At 42.4% G+C, this 23,488-nt stretch overlaps 1 long non-coding RNA gene across 1 annotated transcript; it reads left to right on the top strand.

The window, feature by feature from the left end:
• The first annotated feature begins 1,042 nt into the window (after nucleotides 1-1,042).
• On the top strand, nucleotides 1,043-10,838 carry LOC128137123 (uncharacterized). Its single transcript, XR_008233562.1, has 2 exons — nucleotides 1,043-3,007; nucleotides 3,727-10,838. It is a non-coding gene; the product is annotated as an uncharacterized LOC128137123 (long non-coding RNA).
• Nucleotides 10,839-23,488: the final 12,650 nt, after the last annotated feature.

The raw sequence follows: 23,488 nt of genomic DNA on the forward strand, positions 1-23,488 counted from the left end.
AGGCTTAATCACATTGCACTGTAAAACCGTGACAATGTACCAAACTAATGCCTTTAACTAGAAAAATAACTGAATTACTGTTGTAATTCACAGTGCACTGGTCTAGATTTTTGTCATTTACTTAAGTAAATATTTTTAATATTTTTCTATTTTTTTTAAAGTAAGAGTGAATTATCTGGCACTTTTAAAAAATCTTTACAGTTAGCAAGTAGAAACATTTCAATATTTTTGTTTGACACTTCATTTGCAAGCATTTGATATATAGCTGTTTTTCATCTTAAATAGGTGATTTACACGTGGTTTGTAGTTGTCTTTTAGTTTGACTGGAACTAGACATCTCCGCCTGCACTTTTATGCAAGCATACACTTTTTTTTTTTTTCAAAGCCAAACTTCCCTTTAAAAAAGAATACTGGGCAGTACATTTACCTTGTTTCTCATGAGTTCGACCCTATTGTGCCTGCTGTTAATAAACACTAGCACTAGTTTATAGCAATTACTTCTGGTGCTATTGGGGAAGAAGTCTGGTGTCACCGGTAGAATTTTGGGGTTTCTGATCATGGCTCGGTTTATGTGACACCAGGCCTGCTGGCAACAGATGGGGTACACCTGTCCTGAAGGGGGAAAAGGATTTTTGCACAGGAATTAGCAGGGCTCATTGAAAGAGCTTTAAACTGGATTTGAAGGGGGAAAGGGATAACACCAGTGTTACTAGAGATAAGCCTGGGGGCAGCATACCAATGTGTGAGGAACAGCATGCTAACGAGTTCCTTCAGTCTGCCATCTCAGTGGAGGTAGGGGATGGAGAGCCATGTAACAGCAAAGACGCAAGGATTTAGGTTAGATATTAGGAAAAATTTTTTTACTGAGAGGGTTGTCAAACATTGGAATAGGCTGCCCAGGGAAGTGGTTGAGTCACCATCCCTGGAGGTATTCAAAAAGCGAGTGGACAGGGTACTCCAGGGCATGGTTTAGGGGGCATGGTTAATGGTTGGACTTGATGATCTTGAAGGTCTTTTCCAACCGAAATGATTCTATGATTCTATGATTATTGATGTCTTAGAAACCACGGAAGTGCCTGAGAATGGTCATGTAGGAATTAGGGCTTCTCCCCCAAAAAAGGTGGCAGGATCAGTAGCCCAACTGAAGTGCACCTACACCAATGCATGCAGCATGGGCAACAAACAGGAGGAGCTGGAAGCCATTGTGAAGCAGGAAAACTATGGTATAGTTGCCATCACAGAAACATGGTGGGGTGAGTTGCACAACTGGAGTGCTGCAATGGATGGCTATAAACTCTTCAGAAGGATAGGCAAGGGAGGAGAGGCGGTGGGGTAGCCCTGTATGTTAGGGAGTGTTTTGACTGTCTGGAGCTTGATGATGGTGATGATAGGGCTAAGTGTTTATGGGTAAGAATAAGGGGGAAGGCCAACAAGGCAGATATCATGGTGGGAGTCTGTTATAGACCACCCAACCAGGATGAAGAGGGAGATGAAATATTCTATAAGCAGCTGGGAGAAGTCTCACAGTTGCTAGCCCTTGTTCTTATGGGGGACTTCAGCTTACCAGTTGTCTGCTGGAAATACAATACAGCGGAAAGGAAACAGTGCAGCAGGTTCCTGGATTGTGTGGAAGATAACTTCTTGACACAGCTGGTGAATGAGCCAACTAGGGAAGGCTCCCCTCTGGACTGGTTTGTGAACAGAGAAGGACTTGTGGGTGATGTGATGGTTGGAGGCCATCTTGGGCACAGTGATCATGAAATGATAGTTTTCAATTCTTAGAGCAGTAAGGAGGGGGGTTAACAAAACTGCTACCTTGGACTTCTGGAGGGCAGACTTTGGCCTGTTTAGGGGACTGGTTGACAGAGTTGCTTGGGAGGCAGTCTGAAGGGCAAAGGAGTCCAGGTAGGCTGGACATGCTTCAAGAAGAACATCTTAAAGGTGCAGGAGCAGGCCATCCATATGTGCCAAAAGATAAGCTGGCTGGGAAGATGACCAGTCTGGCTGAACAGAGAGCTTTGGCTGGAACTCAGGGAAAAAAAGGGAGTTTATGACCTTTGGAAGAAGGAGCAGGCAACTCAGGAGGGCTATAAAGATGTCATGAGGTTATGCAGGGAGAAAATGAGAAGGGCCAAAGCCCAACTAGAACTTAATCTGGCTACTGCCATAAAAGACAATAAAAAATGTTTCTATAAACATGTTCAGAACAAAAGGAGGGCTAAGGAGAATGTCCACCCTTTATTGGATGCCGGGGGAAACAGTGACAAAGGATGAGGAAAAGGCTGAGGTACTTAATGCCTTCTTTGCCTCAGTCTTTAATAGTAAGACCAGTTGTTCTCCAGGTACCCAGCCCCCTTAGCTGGAAGATAGGGAAGGGGAGCAGAATGAAGGCCCCATAATCCAAGGGGAAATGGTTAGTGACCTTCTATACCACTTACACACACCCAAGTCTATGGGACTGGATGGGATCCACCCAAGGGTGCTGAGGGAGCTGGCAGAAGTGCTCACCAAGCCACTTTGCATCATTTATCAGCAGTCCTGGCTAACCAGGGAGGTCCCAGTTGACTGGAAGTTAGCAAATGTGATGCCTGTCTACAAGAAGGGCTGGAAGGAGGATCTGGGGAGCTACAGGTCTGTCAGTCTGACCTCTGTGCCAGGGAAGGTTATGGTGCAGATCATCTTGAGTGTCATCGCACAGCACATACAGGACAACCAGGCAATCAGGCCTAGTCAGCATGGGTTTATGAAAGGCAGGTTCTGCTTGACTAACCTGATCTCCTTCTATGACAAGGTGGTCTGCTTAGTGGATGAGGGAAAGGCTGTGGATGTTGTTTACCTAGACTTTAGTAAAGCCTTTGACACCATTTCCCATAGCATTCTTCTGGAGAAACTGGCTGCTCATGGCTTGGACGTGTGTACTCTTCACTGGTAAAAAACTGGCTGGATGGCCTGGCCCAAAAAGTTGTGGTGAATGGAGTTAAATCCAGCTGGCAGCTGGTCACAAGTGGTGTTCCCCAGGGCTCAGTATTGGGGCCAGTTCTGTTTAGTATCTTATCATGATCTGGATGAGTGCACCCTCAGTAAGTTTGCAGATGACACCAAGTTGGATGGGAGTGTTGATCTGCATGAGGGTAGGAAGGCTTTGCAGAGGGATCTGGACAGGCTGGATCGATGGGCTGAGGCCAACTGTATTAGGTTCAAGGCCAAGTGCTGGGTCCTGCATTTGGGTCACAACAACCCCATGAAACGCTGCAGGCTTGGAGAAGAGTGGCTGGAAATCTGCCTGGCAGAAAAAGACCTGGGGATGTGGTTGACAGCCAGCTGAATATGAGCCAGCAGTGTGCCCAGGTGGCCAAGAAGGCCAACGGCATCCTAGCTTGTATCAGAAATTGTGTGGCCAGCAGGACTAGGGAAGTGATTGTCCCCCTGTACTCAGCACTGGTGAGGCTGCACCTCAAATGCTGTGTTCAGTTTTGGGCCACTCACTACAAAGACACTGAGGTGCTGAAGTGTATCTAAAGAAGGGCAACGAAGCTGGTGAAGGATCTAGAGTGCAGGTCTTAGGAGGAGCAGCTGAGGGAACTGGGGTTGTTTAGCCTGGAGAAAAGGAGTCTGAGGGGAGACCTTATTGCTCTCTACAACTACCTGAAAGGCGGTTGTAGCGAGGTGGGTGTCAGTCTCTTTTCCCAAGTAAGAAGTGACAGGACAAGAGGAAACAGCCTCAAGTTGTGCCAGGGGAGGTTTAGATGGGATATTGGGGAAAATTTCTTCACCAAAAGGGTTATCAAGCACTGGAACAGGCTGCCCAGGGAAGTGGTTGAGTCACCATCCCTGGAGATATTTAAAAGACACATAGATGTTGTCCTTAGGGTGGACTTGGTGGTGTTAGGTTAATGGTTGGACTCAGTGATCTTAAAGGTCCCTTCCAACCTAAATGATTCTATGATTCTATGACTATATCAGAAGCACTGGAACTATGTATTAGTGTTAGCTGAAATCTGCTGTTTCCTGCTTGTTGCATCTTTTTTGCACATGATGTGGAGCAGTTAGTCCTAAGTGGCATACACTTCAGGACTGAGAACTTTGACATTTTAGAGATGTTACATTTCATAAGAATAGAACCTTTTCAGAGGAATCTTTCATAGATGTGCCAATTTTTAGAAGAAATTAAACTACTTTTACAGAATTAGATTATTTGTTTTCAGAGAGTACTGCTTTGAAGGGTATTCTTCAGCAAGAGGAGGTAGGTTAATCTTTGTGCAGTGTTGCCAAGGAGAGCATGGAGGGAGATCTGATTTGAAAAGGCAAAGTTCTAGTTCCAGGTACATATCTAAATTTAGAAAAACTGTCACCAGTGCTGTGCTTAGAGAAAAGAAAAATTACCCAAGAAATTTCTTGTGCCTGTCTAGTCACATTTCTGTGGTAGTGCCCAAAATCATTGAACTCCTCTGTTTGCCATCCAAGTTTATAACAAATGTGCTGTACCTTGAGAGCTAAAATGAGTATTTTCTTCAACAGAGAAGAATAAAAAAACCAAAACAAAACCCCAAACCCCAAACCCCAACTTTTTGGACAAAATAGCAATCATATTCCTGACATTTTACACTGAAACTCAGTGTACAGTTACAAATGCTTGGATTATTCACTGCGTGGTGTCTCAGTTTTTTGTAGCTTGGTATCATGGATGTATGGATAAACTTGAAGCTGCCAACTAACTAGTTAATGATCAACTAGTTATTCAGCAACACCAGCAAAAGTTGTATGTCAATGGTTTTTAAAACTTCTGGATGTTTTTTTGAAAAGGTGTAACTGTGTATACTAGATCACAAGAACCATACAGAATTGGATTGTGGTATGGAACTACATTGCACAACTGTGAAATACTGGCTGATAACTGGCTACTTATAGCCCAAATAAATGTGAAATATGCTTAGACTTACTCTTTAACAAGTTTACAATTTGAAGGAAAATACATGGGTTTGTATTCATTTTGGACTTAAAGGTGACTATTAAAAAAAAAAAAGTTGTTTTTCTTGACTAAACACCATAAGAGAAATGTACATCACACTAAAAAAGTATACTGTTGTGAGACAGAACATAAGTTATGCTGAAAGAAATCCTGTTGTAAGCACAATGAAAACAAACTGTGTTTAAAGATCCCACAAGCTTCAGAAGGATGGGTGCTCAAAAGAACTCCATACTGAATAGTTACATGCAAGTGTTCTGAGAACTGTTTTTTTATAATACAAAAAAGATAACCAGTTAACCTGAATTCTATAGGAGACTTTAATACAGTCTGTCCAGGATGCCTTAAATAAACAATTACTTCCTAGCTTTCATGCTGATAGTTCTGTATCTCTGCTAAACTCTGTGTGAGATTGGTAAGAGTTCGTTGTAACTGTTCTGTTCTGGTAAAGCATGTCAGATTCAGCAGAACTGCATATGTGAACTGGCTGGCTGTATCCAATTTTGTCATTAGCCTGGTAAAATTAGAAGTAGTTCTCTTGTGCTAATATAAACTAAGGCTTGAAGGAATTGTTTTATCAGCTCAATTCTTGGGCTGGATGGGCCTATTCCTGATTAATCCAGTTGCTGTTCTGGGTCTGTGTTCCTATTAACTATGCACAATTTCTGTAAAAAGAGATACTTTAAGATGTGATTCATGAACAGAACCAAAGATGATAAATGTGTTCTGTTTTCCTCTTCTGTATTTTCTCCATTTCATTTTTTTGGAAAGAAGTGGAGGTAGAAGGATATCATACAGACAGTGCCTTCATTTCCAACTTGATTCTTCTGTGTATTATTAGGCAAGACACAGTTGTTCAAGAATTCCAAATATCTGTTTTCTGTAGGAATCTGAATTTACTCAACATAAGGGCCATGCTGCAATCTTAACATCTTCCAACAATCTAGACAGTGAATGCAAGCTTTACTCAGAATGAATACTCTTAGTTCATAAGGTGAGCCCTCATTTCTAAGGTCTAAATGAAGTCTTACAAAAAGTAGGAACAGAGAAGCAGCGTTTGACACTAAGATGAGAATCAAAAATGTGTTCTAAATAGTAATTTGCATTTGTTTTGATAAAACTGCCCTGTTAAGCAGTCAGATGCCTTCTGTGAAATCTGACAATGTCCAGCAAGGAACAGATAGCAATATGAACACTGATAAAGAAATACATTAATATTCTCAGGCAAGAACAGCCTATCGCACACTGACCTGCGAGTGCATTTTGTCTACAGTCAAGAAGTAGAACATGATAATCAAAATACCATACCAAATAAAAACTGCTGCAACGAAATTTAATAATCTAGTGCATGCATATGTCCAACAACTTCTGTGAAGGAAGAACATAATAGGTTGTCTGAATGGAGATCAATGATGAGTGGTGTCCCTCAGGGGTCCATATGGTGTACTGGGACCAGTACCATTTAATATCTTCATCAACAACATAGACAGTGGGATCGAGTGCACTGTCAGCAAATTTGCAGGTGATGCCAAGCTTAGTGGTGTGGTTGATGGGCCTGAGGGACAGGATGCCATCAAGAGGGACCTGGACAAGCTCAAGAAGTGGACCCATGTGAACCTCGTAAGGTTCAACAAGGCCAGGTGCAAGGTCCTGCATCTGGGTCGAGGCAACCCCAGTACCAATACAAGCTGGGGGATGAAGGGATTGAGAGCAGCCCTGCTGAGAAATACTTGGGAGTACTGGTGGATGAAAAGCTGGACATAAGCTGGCATTGTGCACTTGCAGCCCAGAAAGCCAACTGTATCCTGGGCTACACCAAAAGAAGCGTGACCAGCAGGTCGAGGGAGGTGATTCTGCCCCTCTACTCTGCTCTGGTGAGACCCACCTGGGGTATTGCATCCAGCTCTGGAGTCCTCAGTACAGGAAAGACATGGACCTGTTGGAGCAGGTCCAGAGGAGGGCCACAAAAATGATCAGACGGCTGGAACACCTCTCCCACGAGGAAAGGCTGAGAGAGTTGGAGTTGTTCAGCCTGGAGAAGGCTCAGGGGAGACCTTATTGCAGCCTTCCAGTACTTAAAGTGGTCTTCCAAGAAAAATGGGGACAGACTTTTTAGTAGGGCCTATTGTGATAGGACAAGGGGTAATGGTTTTAAACTAAAAGAGGGTAGATTCAGACTAGATATAAGGAGAATTTTTTTTACAATGTGGGTGGTGAAACACTGGACAGGTTGCCCAGAGAGGTGGTAGATGGCCCATCCCTGGAAACATTCAAGGTCAGGTTGGACGGGGGTCTGAGGAACCTGATCTAGTTGAAGGTGTCCTTGCTCATTGCAGGGGGGTTGGAATAGATGACCTTTAAAGGTCCCTTCCAGCCAAACCATTCTATGACTCTTTGACTCTGTGAAAAAAAGTTTCTTCAAAGTTGAAGCATGCTGTCAAGGTGGTTGAGACAGCCTTACTGACCCTAGAAGCTGATAGTGCCAGTGGCATGTAATTCTTATGAAAGGACCCTAAAAAAAAGGACCGTAAAATCAAGAAAGATGCATCCACTTTGTTGTCTTTGGCTGAAAGTTTATCAAGCTTCCTGGCATATTTTTCCATGATAAATTATATACAAATTGTTCCTCATGGTAGTCACCTCAATCAGAGTCACATTTAGTTTGGTCAGATTTTTTCCTTCCCTTAGAAGAAGACCACAATCAAACAGTTGAATATCCAGGCTGGATTAGATAGTCTTGTGGATTTTTAATTTTTTTTTCGTTGGGCTTTTTTGGGCCAAATTTGGAATAAAATCACTGAAAGATTTTTTGGTCCAAAGCTCTTTGGCACACATTCTCTTTCCTGAAAATTACATCCGTTTATGGTCCTGGGATGTTTATGGAATTACATGGAACTATTTTTGAGTGTCTGTCAGTGGAACTTGAGTATACCTTTAAGGCACTTAACAAGAAGATTATGCTGAGCAAGTTGAAGACATGAATTTATATGGTTTTCTTTTGTCATAGCAGAATGTCAGAAAAATCCGAGATGAAGAAATTAGTTTTGTATTGAAGAGAGTACAGTTTCATGGCAACTTCTCTCTCACAGGAGTAATTTCTGTAGTTCAAACATTATTTGTATGAAAACTTTGCTATCTTTGCCTACCAGTCACTCATCATGCACCAAAGCTTGGTTCTGACTCTCCCAAAGTGAGCTGTTCTCCTGCAAAGGAGGTGATTTTTCTTTGGTGTTTGCTTTCTAGCTCATGAAAGCTTAAAACAGCAGGAGAGAGGCTTAGCGCTTCACTTGATATTTTCAAGTTGAGCCAAGGGAAAGAATGGGGCATGGGAGAGAGACCCATCTTTCTGAGCAGCTGTCTTTGTATTAGTTGGGGCGTGTTCTTTGGCTTCAATCCAATTATCCAATATATTTTTAGGCACCTTTAATTCAGTATAGCAGCTGAAAACAAGGAGAGGTAACTCACGTGATATGTTTAGCTCATAGCAGACCCCACCAGCAGCGCTAAGCACCAGCATGTCAGGAAGAAGGATCAGCAGTGAATTCCTTTTTAACAATAGCCTTTTCTATAGGGTTCGTGGATTTTTTAAATCAATTTAGGCTTCAGAGTCTGATAATATGCAAAGGAGACCTGATGACCTTATCGTGAAACTTGAATTGAAGTTTTGAAGCAATGTTGCATGGTTCTGAAGACTTACATTCTGATAATTTGGGTATCCTCTCCTGTGACTAGTAGACATATGCTTTATTTTTATACTGGACCTTCTGGATTAAAAAGTTTAGGATCAGGTTGGATTCTTCTGAATCTATTTCTCCCAAGTGTAATCCAGATGTCCTGCAGCTGGCTTTGGTTTAGAACTGTCTTGCCAAAAGAATAGTTCCTTAGAAATCAAATGTGTTGGATGATTTTTTTAATTCCCTTATCTTTACCTAAATCTCCTGCTTATTTCAGACTGAAGCTTTATGTGAGTAAGTTTGGCAGGAACTGGATCATAATTGAGTTTAGAAGAAGCTGAGACACAAAGGCTGTTAAAAAAAAATGTTCCGATGCTAGTATCTATTAAGTAAGAAGATAGATGCCAAATGCTAAAGAGTTTACCAAAAACCAACAAAAATTTAGTGCTAAAAGGCTATACTTAAGAAAAGCAGAGAAATTTCAGAAAACAAACCCATGCATTGCTATTGAGAGAAGTTGCTGTATATGGACACAGGAAACAAGTTTCCAAATTGTGCATTGCTATGTATGTGTTCTTGTCCTCAAATGCAAACTGAATGGAGCACAAGGTTAATGAGCTTCAGACCAAGCTGAAGCAAGCACACAAGGAGTTAGGACAAAGTGGAGTAACTCCTGGAAATGCTATACAGCATGCTATTACTATGTCAAGAGGAAGACACCCAGACTGCTGTCAGAAATGAACCAGGAATATGGTTCTGACACTAGTACAACCTTATTGTTGCTGACCTAAGAGGTGACATGCTGCGTTTCTGAGTCTGTATCTGGTCTGTATGGATGTCTATGAAATTAGAGCATCAATGCTGTAAGAAAAAGCAATGATTAAGAAGGTCAAGCTGGCTAAGACCCCTGGGGCTATGTTTGCAGCATGAACTACAAGAATGCGATCAGGCATTTCAAGTTATTAATGAGATGCACTTCTGGTATCTTTAAACAGTGCTGATTATTTTTTTTACCCAGGCTGAAATGATGTGGAGAAGAGTGGGATTATGTTTGAGCAGTTCATTAACATCAGAAAAAAATAAATGAGGGCATTGAACTAGATACTACTAGTAAAATGCATCCTTGCTTCTTGGTAGGCGATAAAGTAGTCATGTCAGGCAACACAGAATTTAACCACCTCTTCTGTGGGCAATATGGAGGTTCTCATTGCTCTGAGGGCATCAAATTGGTGTGGCTACTAGGTCTTATTTATGGTGAAAGGAAAAAGCAAGGAAACTTATAAAAATTATGGGTTGTCTTTGTCACAGAGAGTGGAGAGAGGAGAACTGGCTATCACAAAGGTCTGTAAAATCAAAATTGAACCTGATGCACATGCAATGATTTTCACATAATACAGCAACTACAAGTGAAACTGGTAGGTAATGGACCCTGAGCGAATGAAAAAAAAGCTACTACTTCAGTTGCACAATGTATAATTAAGCTGTGGAACTCATTGCCTCAGGTAGAAATGCTAGAAATGGAAAGCAATTAGATACCAGTTCTGACTCAGGCAGGCCTCATAGTGTTTTGTCAGAAGGTGGAAGAGTATTATGGGTACATTATATAGTACACGCCTGACCTATTCTCAGATTTTCTCTAGGTATGTACTATTGGCGCCTACTCTTGGCAGATCCTGTTAGCCAGGGAAAGGTGGAGACAGTCTTCTCCTACCAAAAATTAAGCAGCTGAGGTTCCTGGGAAATTACAGGGATCAGCACATCTGGAGTGTGAAGGATTGGCTTCACCGTAGAAAACCCACCTTCCATGACCATGGTGTCTCCCCTACCAGGCAAACAAAAGGCTACTGGGCTAGACAGACTGTTGGGCTGATCCTGTATTGCAGTAGTGATGTTTATATTTGCTTCTGAAAAGTGGACCCTTGCTTTGTTAGTGTTTCCTCCCTTATAAAACAGAAGTCATTCTTTTGCCTCTGTACATTTGTAGAATACTGTCAGGAGCCCAGGTGAAAGGGTATTCTAGATGCTTGAATTATTACTGTTAGTATTGAGTATGGTTGTTTTGTTGAGGGCTTTTTTCCAGCTGAAAGTGGGTTTGAATGAAAGGAAACATATTTTTGGAAGAAAACTATATTGGTGGAAATTGTTTATAACTCTGGGTAGTAAAGAAAGCCAATAAAAGTGGATTTCTTTAAAAAAAAGGATTTTGTTTTGTGAAAATTATTTCCCCTTTATTTTAATTAGAAGTATTATTACTTATGGAAAACTGATGTTTAATTCATCATGGGAAAATAGTAAAAACCTTAAACAAAATGAAGAGTTTTGGGGAGAAAGTAATTTCCTCAGCTGCATTCTATCTATTTGCTTAGGTATTGATAGACAATTTTCTTTGAAGCTGTCATCTCATTCAGAAAGCAGATTTTGAGCTTAATGAAAATTTTCAGCAAATATCTGCTCTGTGTGTAAAGTGCATCCATTTTGTTTTTTCAAGACAAATGTGTTTTTGAAAGAAACATTATACTGCAGCTGGAGATTTTCTGTGATAATACAGTATTTTGAAGTCTTGGGTAGTGGGGAGAAAAATTCTTACCTCTTCAGGTTGTGGTCATGCGGTAGGTAATATTACTGATGACTTGCTGTGATTGTTCAGGTTGCAGGTAAGAGTTTTATTTCAATACTCTGGTCATAAAAGAGGTTCTGTTATTTTCTGATGTAAGCCACATTAAAATCAGCATTGTTCTCATGTTGGAGGGCCTCAGAAAGTGTCAGCCTGAAAAAAAAAAAAAGTGATTTAGTCTTATTTACAGCAGTCCTGTCCTTTTTCCCTTCCAACGTTAAGCTGATGCTAAAAGTACCTGTTTAAGCCTATCACATAGTGCTATTAATAGTGAGATGGCATTGATTTTTTTAACTTGTAAGAACTCATGCCATTCTACTTCTCATGTTATAAGAACAGAGCATCTCAAGCAAGTGGGAAAAGCGTTTGTTTACCTGTCTTATAGTTGGTGTTATGGAAACACAAACACTCTTGAAAGACAAAGCAAAATGGAAAAAGTGTTGAAACTGGTATGGATGCAGTGCTAAGCTTCTACGTCCATAGTGAAGCATCAGCAATGAGAAAGAACATCTGCAGCAGAGGAAGGTGAGTTTTCTTATTCTTCGGTCCATGGTGCACCACTCAAGGGATTACCTGATGGTTGTCAGGACTGTGATTTGTATGATATGAACAGCTATAAAATCTGGGTGCTGTCTTCCTATGGAGTCAGGGCTGGGAGCTGTGTTTAGCATTAGCTGAACATGAAGGTTGGCCTGGCTATGAACAGTGAAAAGCCATGGGTCACCTTCCATGGCTCTCTTGGATCTAATTAGAGTACCTTACTTCTTGTTATATTTATCTTGTTATGTTTACTGAATCTAAACTATGAAAAGTGCTACAAACCTCTCCTTTACTTGCCTGGTGTTATTTTGCCTCATATTGTTATGACTGGTTAGTGAGTGTGCAGAAGTTTTGCTGCTTAGTGTGCTCCTTTTCACACGAAAGTATGCTCTCATACAGCCAATAAATGCAGGACTGTTCAGCATGAAATGGGTGGGTCAAGCACCTCCAGTGTAACTTGTGAAATAGCCTGAATGCTGTTGTGGAATTTTCTGGAGAGCTTGATGTGAACAGTTTTGCTATTATTCCCAAAGCTCTTTGCCAAAGTAATTACAGATAAACCATGAGAAAGTTTGAGTCAAAATCTCCTTTGGTAGGACCATCACCAACTGTGCTGGCACTCCCATAGCAAAAAAATTGTCCCCATGTGCCCCCAAAACATTGAAGATGTGTTCTAACTAGCAAGATCAAAAAATGCAGATCCTGTTTCCAGCTCTGTGTGATTAGGCATTGGCAGTGCATAGAAGGCTCTAGATACATCTATGCTCATTTAAAGCTTTAGCCTGAACACTTAACAGAGGATGCTTGAAAAGATGCTGAATGCATTTAACGTTTTACTCCCCTTTGGTGTGCAAATTTCCAGAGTGGCTTTGATAATCTTGGCCTGGAGATCCAGCACTGAGAATATTGTCTGAGGGACTGTGTGTCCTTGGCTCGCAGTCAGGTGAGAAGAGGTGCTGGGTTCTGGGTTTGCATGTGCCTCTGCTTTTAGAAGTAATTTGGGAAAGTGGAAGGACAGTTCTCTGGAGCCATTACAGTCTCTTTTATACACGCATGTTTGGGCACATTTTAAAGCCTTTATTTCCTCAGCCACGAAATCTTTGAGTGGTTGCATTCTGTCTTGTAAGCACTTTATTTAGGGCTTTTCCATCATGTATTTACAAGCCCATATGCGTGTGCTGAGGATCCAGCTGGAGAATAGGCCTTGCTGTAGCAACTCCTGACTCCACTTCATTGTGAACATCTTGCTACTCATAGGGATTTGGAGAGAGAAGTACAGTGGGAAATGACATTGACAATTCCTAGTGTCATGGACCAAAGCTGGATGCCTAAGTGTCCTTTAGAAAGTCTTCCTCTTTCTATGGAATGGACATTCTTAATATTTTCTCTGCTGGTAATAAAGCCACGCTACTTCCATCAACACGAACAACTGTTCTCATTTTACCCTCTCTTTCTGCTCATTGTCATAATCTAAGACAGTCTTTAAACAAAAATAGATTAAACTAACCTGTTCTGTCTTGTATTTGCAGCTTGCCTAGTTAAATGTGTTTCAACTGATGAGCTGTAGCTTGTTAAACCATGGCAACCCTTTGTCCGCACTCTGACTGGTAGATTTTTAACTGCCTGCTAAATTAAACTGTTCTTTCCACCTTCCCATGCTTATTGTCCTTTATCTCCTTTTACGTTCACATTACAAAGTAACAGTATTGTGATTATTTTTATAAAGAATGAAATTACTTTGCCTGTGAGACATTCAATCTTAGGAACTCTAACAACACAGAACATCGCTGAGTGGCATGTAATAGTGTCACCCTGCAAAATATGGGAGAAAGGTACAAAAGGAATGTGAAAATAAAGCCATGAGCCTGTAAACACACAACACGCTTCATTTAAGAGGGGAGGAGCCATCTTGATGTCAACTGAGACAAATGTGAACCTGAAGATCAGTGTGTAGAGTAGGAGTACATAGGTTCTGTGTGCCATGGCTAAGACTCTGGTGAAAGAGGCCAAGTAAGTCAATTACACAGCATCGAAGGTATTACACTAGCACAGATACTCTTGTAATCCTTAAGTAGGACAGCATGGACCAGAATGTGGGAAGTGTTATCCATGAAGTAACATTCCACCTGCAGTGACAAATACTTGTCTTCCAGTGCCCACCTCCACAGTCTAGCATTCCCACCCCCCAGAAGCTGAAGTTATGATTGCCAAGGTATGGATTTTGTTGAGAAGTATGAGAGGTGGTACACATACTCTTTGAACTGTGTAAGACCTGTGTAGGGGAAAGGCTGAGCTTGAGGTGGTGGAGTATACCACTAAGCTGCTCTCTTCATTTAGGGAGGTAATCTCCATTCTTGTCTCTGTGGTGCCAGTAGTCCCAGTATCCTGATGCATCAAGGGGAGGAAGAGTCTGCAGCTCGGTTCCTTGTCCGAGCAGAGCATTTCTCCTTGTGAGCTCAACATCACTGTACTCTCTGCACACACAGCCTTGATGATGTCTTTTAACTTTCATATTTGAAAATACATTAGAAAAAACCCCACTGCCTGGGTTGTTTATAGGTTCTCATCTGTTCTGCCTTACTATTGTATCTTCTGCCACCATCTGGGGTCTTCCTAGAATGTTCCCATGGCTCTGAAAATACATGTATTAGTCCAGGCATTTCCAGACTTGTCTGGCCTATGGGCAGTAGTATTGATAAAACAATGTACTCTGAGCAACATTGAGGTATCCCTGTCAGCCCTGAAAACAGAAGCAGAGAGCTTGGTTTAGCTTTTTTACTTGTCTGGCCACAAGCAATTGTGGAGGATGTTGCAAACAAATGGTGATTTCTCTTCATGGAGCAAGGGAACCCTTATGCTAAGCAGTGAGAGGTATTCAAAATTTAGTGTAAAGCGTGAGATGCGTTGAACTAAGCTTTGCTCTAATACTTTTTATATGCAGCAGTCATGATGCTGAAGCACATTCATTAAAATTTCCATATGTCACATCCTGGAATTGTAACAGGGTTTGTTTGTAGCTGTTCAGTTTCCCCTACTGTCTTACCACACAGGCTTCCAGGCTGCGCTTCTGCACAGCCTGAGAGACATCTGCTGGTGAAAGCGATTGTAACATTTTGCATGAACACCGTGTTTGGAATGCAAGCAGTCTAGAGAGTAATGACAGAGATGGCAATAATATCACACATGTCAAGCAATTCAGGGAGTAAAAGGTTAACAGAAAACTAGTAACTGCAGAGACAGATAGCTAGTCCAACTTAACCAACTGTCTAATTGTGTAAATGCACTTTTTGCATACACAACTGCTGCCCTGGTTTGAAAGCAAACGAGTATGTTCGGGCTCATGTTTATGCAATTAAAAGGTGCTTCCTGACCCATCTGAAAGGGTCATGGGATCTATCAATATATTGTAGGATTTACTGTTTCTTTTGGTAAAAGTAGGGACTGATTTTTTTCTTTCTTTTTCAAAACAAAGAAACAGTATTTGCTTTAAAGTAGCTGTGCTAGTCCAAATTGGCAGATGACCTAGTCCAAAAGCTGTCAGATTTTTTTTTTTCTTTTCCAAAACTAGGAAAATATGATGACCAAACAGCATGGAGGTCCTCTTTCGAGGAACAAAAGCCTTGCATTTCCCCTCCTGCATTTAAGTTGTTCGTTACATCAGTACAAAATAGGCAAGGTGAATGCCATCAACAGTAACATAGATCTAGTAGTTGATTTGCCTGTTTAACTGTTAAGTCCAAGGAAGAGGTTTGGATTAGAATTGAGACATATATAATTTAAATTGCATGTAAATTGCATATAATTTAAATTGCTTATAAATGACAATTTTTCTTTCATATAGTGGCTTTGCTAGTTAAAGTACGGTCAACCTGTCTCCAACCATATATGCAAGCAAAAGTTCTGTTTCTTTCACTGAAAGTTGATGGAGGATAGAAATCTGCACTATCAGAACTAGCTGAAACATAGCCAGAGATCACAGATGTTCTAGAGGACAAGTGTCAGGTCTTTGGAACAATCCTCCCCAGCATATTTTCAAAACAAGTCTCCTCCTGACAAGGAGTATCTGGATGTGAAAATGGCCTTGTGAAAGCACGTCTCCAGTAGCCATTATGCATCCCTGTAACTGGCAATATTATACAAGTAACAGTCACCTTCTCTGTGCCTTCCTGTATGTATGTAAAATTTGCCATGGTTCAAGTCTGTCTTTTGGGAAGTTCCAGAGCTAATTGTCTGGAGTCGACTTACAGGGCTTCTTTCAAAAGGAATTAGTATATATGCAACTCCTTCGCCAGTTCCATGACAGTACTAAAATAGTTGACTGCCTTACACATCAGCTGGCCTTACTTAGGAGGAACAACTCAAAGGTTTTTAAAAGCAAAATAGTTATAATTCTTCCATTTTTTCCAGCCAGAAAGTTCTTCTGGCCCAAAAGGTTTCAAGGGAATGTCTGTCTTTTCTCTCCATCTGTCACTATTTATAGCTTATGAGTATTGGAAAATATGTGACAAGAAACTGGGAAAGGAATGGCTTTTAGGACTTCAAGCTCAAATATTTTGTTCAAGGGAAGCCTGAGTTGTCCTTGAGGAAAAGGACAGACTGATGGCAAAGCCTTGAGAGGGAGGTGTGTGCTGTGCTTCAGGTACACAGATGAAAATGAAAGTGATTCGTTTCAGGAATAAATCTTCAGTGGACACAGAGGGTTCCCCATCAATTCCAAGTGTTCATCTGGAGTCCAGAAGCCTCTCTTGAAGCTTCCTGTTAGATATGATGAAATTCAGCAGCCTTTGTTTGTGGCCAGATCAAGTGCTCTTTTTCCTCATTGCTCATGAGGAACAGTAGTCAGTGTGAGAAAATATTACTCAGCATGAGTGAGGAATACTCAAGTTAATTAAGTACAATTAAAGCTGTGTTCTGTCATTAGTTTCTTTCCTCACAACACATTTTCCCATGGTCATTTTATCAGCTGGAGCAGGCTGGCAAAATTAATCCAAAGTCCTTGAAGTCAAGGTGATTTTAATGGACAAGGGGTCTTTTTCCAAGGTTATCAGTTTAAAGGTATCTGGCACTTGGCCTTCAAACTCTGAGCTGTATAATCCTTATTGTGGTAAAGTCAGTAGCAATGTCTTCACTGACTTCAGCAGAACTGGGCCTTACGTCATTACTGCTCAACTATGATCCTTTGAATCATTTCACCCTCTACAGCATACAGCTATGTGTCAGATGTGATTATTCCGTTGCTTGTTATTCAGGTTTTCTGTCATTTCCTTCTGCTTTTCTATTGCAAATGATATTTCATCTTCACTGTTTTATATTCTGCCAGAATCTAATTTGAAATGCATAGGTCTTATTTACAGTTTTTAACACTACTCATTCCTCCTGCTCCTTGTAATTTTCAGTTCCACAATCTAGACCGGGATGTAAAAACATCTTTCCTAAAAGTGTGGTAGTACTTCATCTGGGAACTCATTGGAGGCAATGTCTAGTCACAAAATCTCAGTCTAGGTGCACAGTTGCTCAGAAATTGTATCTGGGAGCTTGATTCCTTATGGATTTTTATTAATAAAAGAGGTAAAAAGGACCAAAATATTTAAGCATGGATTATGTTGTACAAATTCTCCTGAGCTATTGTTTTTTGAGTTTGGGGTCTTGTTTTGAAATCATCTCTCTTCTCCCTCAAAAAAAAAAAAGTAAATCAAGGTAAGCAAACTTAAAATATGTCTGTGTCACAAGGCTCATTTATAATTCAGCTGACAGGGCTGGCTGATCCCAGAGAAGACAGAGAACGGTGAAAGTAACTTTCTACTGCTGTTATGTCACTTTTATTTGCATGTGTTTGTGAACGCATTCACTTTCGGTACTGGTTATGCTTCCTTGTTAACTTTAATTAGAGGAGGCTTTGGCTCTGTGTCATTCTCTTTGGAATGGTTGTTCATGTTGTATCCTGCAAAAGTGAAGTGTGTATGTGTAATGTATAATATATATATATGCAAAGAGTATTTGACTTAAAAGTAAAAAAGAGATACCCTGTATTCTTTGGAATATTTAAAATAGAGGACCAAATGATGGTTTCAGCTGCAGTCAGCTGGGCAGATGGTGTCAGTAACAGATAAATTTGGCCTAATGCCTGTATATTGTGATACTTGATATTTTTGGCAAACTACATAAACAAATATTGTGGTATTATTCTTGGCAAACAACATGAATACCACTCTTGCTTTATTCTCTTTGTCTTCACAAACACTTTATGGCAAGTATTCATCACCAAATAAAATATGAGACCATGTACACTGCAAAACCCATTAGGTCACGTATTTTGGCACTCTGCTAGGCTGCAAGGTCTGCCACAAAGTTGGCTGAGCTGTACATAATGCTGACAGTATTTCCCATGCAATATAAGTCAGATATCCTTTTCCCTTTGCACACAGAGGTGTGTTTGACTTAGTGGGTAGTGGTGGTGTGGTACACTATAGACTTGTTCACCTACCCAAGACCTGTGTGTAAAATCGACACATGTAAAATAGACATATTTAAAATATGCCTTTGTTAGGATTTTTTAAGAGCATTTACACCACTGTTGCATTCATGTGCTTTTTTCCCATCCTGCCCTTGCCCACCAGCCAATGCTTTCTACCTTTCATAGCAGACACCTAACACCCAAGCGTCTCAAGAACCTAAGGACCTCTGTTAGAGCTATGCTATAGAAGTTAACTGTAACAACACCTCTTCTACCAGCCCTTTCTCTCCCACTATCTCCTCCTGCCCCACTGCTACTACTGACTCTGATCAGCTAAAAGTACCATCAATTGCCACGAGTAACAGTCTGTTCTTGGAAGATTTCACCTCTCTGCATCAGTATTTTGTTCTGCAGATGACAGCTCTGGCATGCATCCTTCAGTTATCAGAGCAGAAGTCAAGGATTTTTGCGCATGCTGAAGCTCCTCTTCCAGCAATGCCCTGGGGATATGAATAGGAACCTGCCTGCAAGTCTCTTTTGATCCTGAAACTCCCACTAACTGATTGATAAATGGGAGGTTGGCACCTTAGTATCTCTGTGGATATGACACTTGATTCTTAGAAATTACTGTGTATTAGAACTTCACATGGGCTGTATGCACAATGAATCTTAGTCTTGGCCTTCTAAGTATCAAGCTTAATGAACCCCTAGTGACCCAGATGATTATTATACTCCATAGATGCACTCGGTTGTTTTTTAGTGTTTCTCAGCAATGCTTAGATGTCAAATTTACAGGAATCAGTGGAAGGACGCCATCTAGCAGCGTGTACCCTAAATCAGTGGTGAAGCCAGGATGTGTCTACAGGCTACCTGATGGCCAGATCAATTCTGCAGTAGGTTACTAACGTGATCTTGGGGGCATTGCTAACAGACTGAGATAGGGTTCAAAAGAAGTAAAAAAGGCTACTCCCAGAAGAACTTTGATAATGTTTTCTGTAATTAAAATCTTCCTTTTCATTCACTTTTGTCTATGTTTTCCCTATCAAAAATCAGTATTTGCATCTTTATACCTTGGTCACTCCCCACCCATGTAAATGACAAGTCTGAGAAAACTAAGTTGATTTAAGGTACGAGTTTGAAATGTTTATGAAGGGAGCCATAAGATGCAGTTACCTACAATAATAGGGACTCTATATGAGAACGGAGGGGGGCTTTTCAGTGCTTGGCAGTTGCCAAGACACTGCCATGTGGATGCCGTAAGGATTCGAAAGATACAAATCTGCATGTACCTGCTGCAGTCCTTTCATGTATTTATAATGTTGTTCTGGAGTAGCTGCAAGACTCTGACAAATTCTTGTTATTTATAGTGGGTGCTGGCTGTACCTGACTGTACATTTTCACCAGAAATCTTGGAGGATATGGAAGACAGAGAACAATATTGGAATGTCTTGCCCATGTTACTACCATCCTCAGGTAATCACCTGGAACTGAGCATCGAAGGAACCCATCTGTTCTTTAGTGCCTGGAGGGGAATCGAGTACAGGTGGGTTATCCGCTCCTTCAGTGCAGGTGGTAGCATGACAGAACTGTTTACGTAAATCTTTCTGCACTGGGATGTATTATGATATGGTACAGAATTTTTAAAAGAAACCATGTAATAAAGATCTCAAAAGATGGATACTATCAGAAATCATTTCCCTATTATCTCTTGATATTAAGGATATGCTCTGACACGGCAGTTGATAGTCGATAGATGCAAGTGTTGTCCTGATTTTAATTAAACAAGTGAGACCCTGGAGCACAGATACTTCTCTGTCAGTTCTCTATTTCTGCAATGGTTCTGGATTAAAGCTAAAAAATTAGCTTTGTTTAAACCCCCTGTAACAGTTGGCAATCGAGTTGGTGGGAAATAACCTACTTGGCTAAGTTTCCCATGCTGATCTCTTGTCTCCTTTGGCTTCATTTTGCAGAGTTTGTTTTGATGAATTTTGCACACTCTTCTCCACCCCCAAAGTCTTTTCTGGATGGCAAATGGTCTGCCACAGAATCTTCTTGTGCCCACAGACAGTATAGATGGCTTCAGGGCTTTTATTTATTTTGAAGCTCAGACCTGTTATTTCTGAAAGACAAACAAATACAAAAAAGTACACCCAAAGCCAATCAAACTGAAGTATTAGAGTACAACTGGTGCCACCTTGGCCTCTGAATCTGTGCTGACCCGACTGTAGATGCTGAAACGAAGGCCCCCATGTTTGAAGCCATCTGCAGCAGAACAGAAAAGCTGCAAACCCTTTGATAACCCTGCATGGCGCCACCGATGTTCTCTCGGACAAACTCGCTAAATTGGACACCCAGGCGGCTAAGGCTGAAAACGGACCGTACGTTTTTGAGAGGAGGAGAGGCAGGGGCTGGGGTTGGAAAAATTGAAAGTCCAGCACACGTGAAGGAATATGCCGGTCGGGCTGTAACAAAGATGTAAAGCGCAACTTGGTTTTGAAGTTTGGGCTGGGAACAGAGGACGACTTGTGGGACGGCAGGGGAGGGGGGGTGTGTCTCCAGCGTCGTCGTCCCCCCGCCCCGGTCTTTCGCATGGCGGTTCCTCGGGAAAGGCTGCGGCATCCCCCTTCCCATGGGGCCCGGGGCTACCCGGGGGACGCGGAGGAAGGCGATTTAGCGCGGGGGTGGGGGGCGGGAGGGGCGGGCCGGGGGGCAGGCGCGGGAAAGCGCGCGCGCGGGCGCGCCCCGGCCCGGGCGGCGCCACGTGGCCGCGCCGCCGCCGCGCGCCCGCCGGCAGGTGGCGTGCGCCCGCTGCTGCCGCCGCCGCCGCCGGCCGGCCGGTCGGTCGGTCGGTCGGCCCCGGGACACGGCACCGTCCCGGTCGCGGTCCCGGTCCGCTGGCCGGCCTGCGGAAGGCACCGGGGGCGGGGGAGGGCGCGGGGGGGGGGGGGGTGGAGCGCTGCCGCCGCACACCTCCTCGCCGCTGCCGCGGCGAGCAAGCACGGCTCCCCACCCCCCCGCCCGCCGCCGCCGCCGCCACCGCCCCCTGTTGCAAGCGGGAGGAGCCGCGAGCGGCGGGAGCTGGTGCTGGTTTCCCTTCCCGCTCCCTTTCCCCTTCTCTCCCTCCCACCCTCCCTTTGTGCCTCCGCCGGGGCCGTGAGGCCGGGCGAAGCGCTGCTCGCCGTGTGGCGGCGGGGAGCCCTGTGCGAGCACCGGGCGTCTCCATGGCCGGGGGACCCTGCCTCCCTTTGCGGGGGTGCCGGCGTCCCATCACCGCTGCTGCAAGTCCGCCTGCAAAGCACGTGCTGCAGCAACAACCCGGCGAAGAGTTGGGAGCTGCCGGCCAGAGTCTCTTCCAGGCAGGGAACGCCCCCACTGCAAAGGCAAGACGGTCACCACCAGCGTGGGTCCTGTGGCTCCCCAAGTTGTTTGAGGCTCATGTAGTGAAATCTGAATTTTAGTTTCTCCCTGTTTTTTTGTATTCTAATAATTTTATTTTATTTTTTTAAAGCATAGATTTAATTTCTTTACACTTAAGTTGCTTCCCATGTTACCACATGACTCCAGACACTGGTGCTTTTTCATCAAGCTTGACGCTACTCCGTGCAGTATTACAAGATGCTACGTATTTTAATCCCGCACTTTCTGAAATCTTGCTTCCCAGTGTGTCACTGACCATTGGCTGGTCTACAGGAGCAACCTTATAAACTGGGAAAAAGTTACCCACACAAACACAGTTATCTTTTCTGTATACATTACACATGTGCACACACACTCTACGTGTCCCGGAGGGGATTTCTGCTGAGTTACATAAAGTTCTTCCTCTACTAACAAATGTTCAAGTGAATAGTTAGCTTTGACCTACTGAGATTTCTTCTCTGCTCTCAACAGACAAGCCCAAACATCAGACAGCTGTCCGACAGTCTTTATGCTTCTTTTGTTTAGGGATGTGGTGTTTTCAAATCTATGAATTAGCAATGGGCCTGGGTTTCAGTTCTGCAGAGTGAAGTTACATTGCTAATGCCACCTGTCACTCACAATGTAACATTTTCATAGGCATTGTCTGATAAATATGTACACAATAGTAGTACTTGCAAGTCAGCTGGGTTTAGTTTCTTGTGCATTAGCAATATGTGATAGAGTCATTCCTCCCAAAAGCTGAGTTTATAAATAGCTTAGGTCTGTCCCATGCTGAAGACTTATTGAAGGAGGTGTTCACTGCTAAGTGCATGGCAGTCTTTGCTTATTCTTAATGACAAATTATTAATATAATATAGGCAAATACATCATTTCAACAGCTCTTTGTTTTTTGCCATTCTCTCTGGTCTTGTCCTTGTAAATTCAATTTCACAGGCACAATCTGTAACGCAGCAGGTGCCAAGTGTAGCCTTCTTGTTTCATAGGATCCAACTAACTGTCTATGTGGGATTCATTTGAAGAGTAGCACAGGCAGCAATGAAAAAACTTGCGTTTCTGTTATACAAAAAAAAGGATGCTTCTCAATTAGCCTGCCCTTGTAGCTTGTTGCAGGGTTGTTAAAGGCCACCTACTACCATGCTTCTATGCAAGCTGGTTCTGAAGTCTTTATGAACTCAGTGGAGAAAACAATCATGTTATCCATGAGTGTGGCCTTGCTTTTGCAGGTGAAGTTTTCTCGGTCAGGCTGAGATACTTAATGGTGCTTAAACCAAAGACACTTAGGCATCTGAATACCTTTGAGGATTTGGACTTCAGTTCTTTATTGCAGTCTGTTATTAAGACTCCAGAGCTTGGGCTATTAATTACTGTTTTACGGATTCTCTGTGACTTAGGCTGAATGAATTGACCTGTGTGCATGTCCTAGTCCTGTTGTAGGGAAAGGAACTACCTAACTCGTTGCCTCTATACCTTCTCCTGATTTTTAGAGCAGATGCAGGCTAGTAGTCATTCTATCCTGAATAATCTCATGGAGGTTCCCCTGGGGAAAGCCTTTGTGTAGACACACATCCACGATATGTCTGCATGACAGAAACTGCCCTCACAGAAAATTCATTCTAATTGACATTGCAGTAGTGATCAAGAAGGGCTGGGTGATTTGTGGGACTGAACTACATTTTGCTGATGGGATGGCTGTGCAGCTGGAGTTCATGTCTGCAGAGCTCAGATGAAGAGATTGGTACATGAAGTCGGCAGAAGAAGGAGGGGTGAACACAACTGAGGGTGCCAACACAAAAACTGAAGAGAAGCACACGGCCAAAGAAAGA

Source organism: Harpia harpyja, chromosome Z (assembly GCF_026419915.1).
Source record: "Harpia harpyja isolate bHarHar1 chromosome Z, bHarHar1 primary haplotype, whole genome shotgun sequence".
NCBI classification, from domain to species: domain Eukaryota; kingdom Metazoa; phylum Chordata; class Aves; order Accipitriformes; family Accipitridae; genus Harpia; species Harpia harpyja.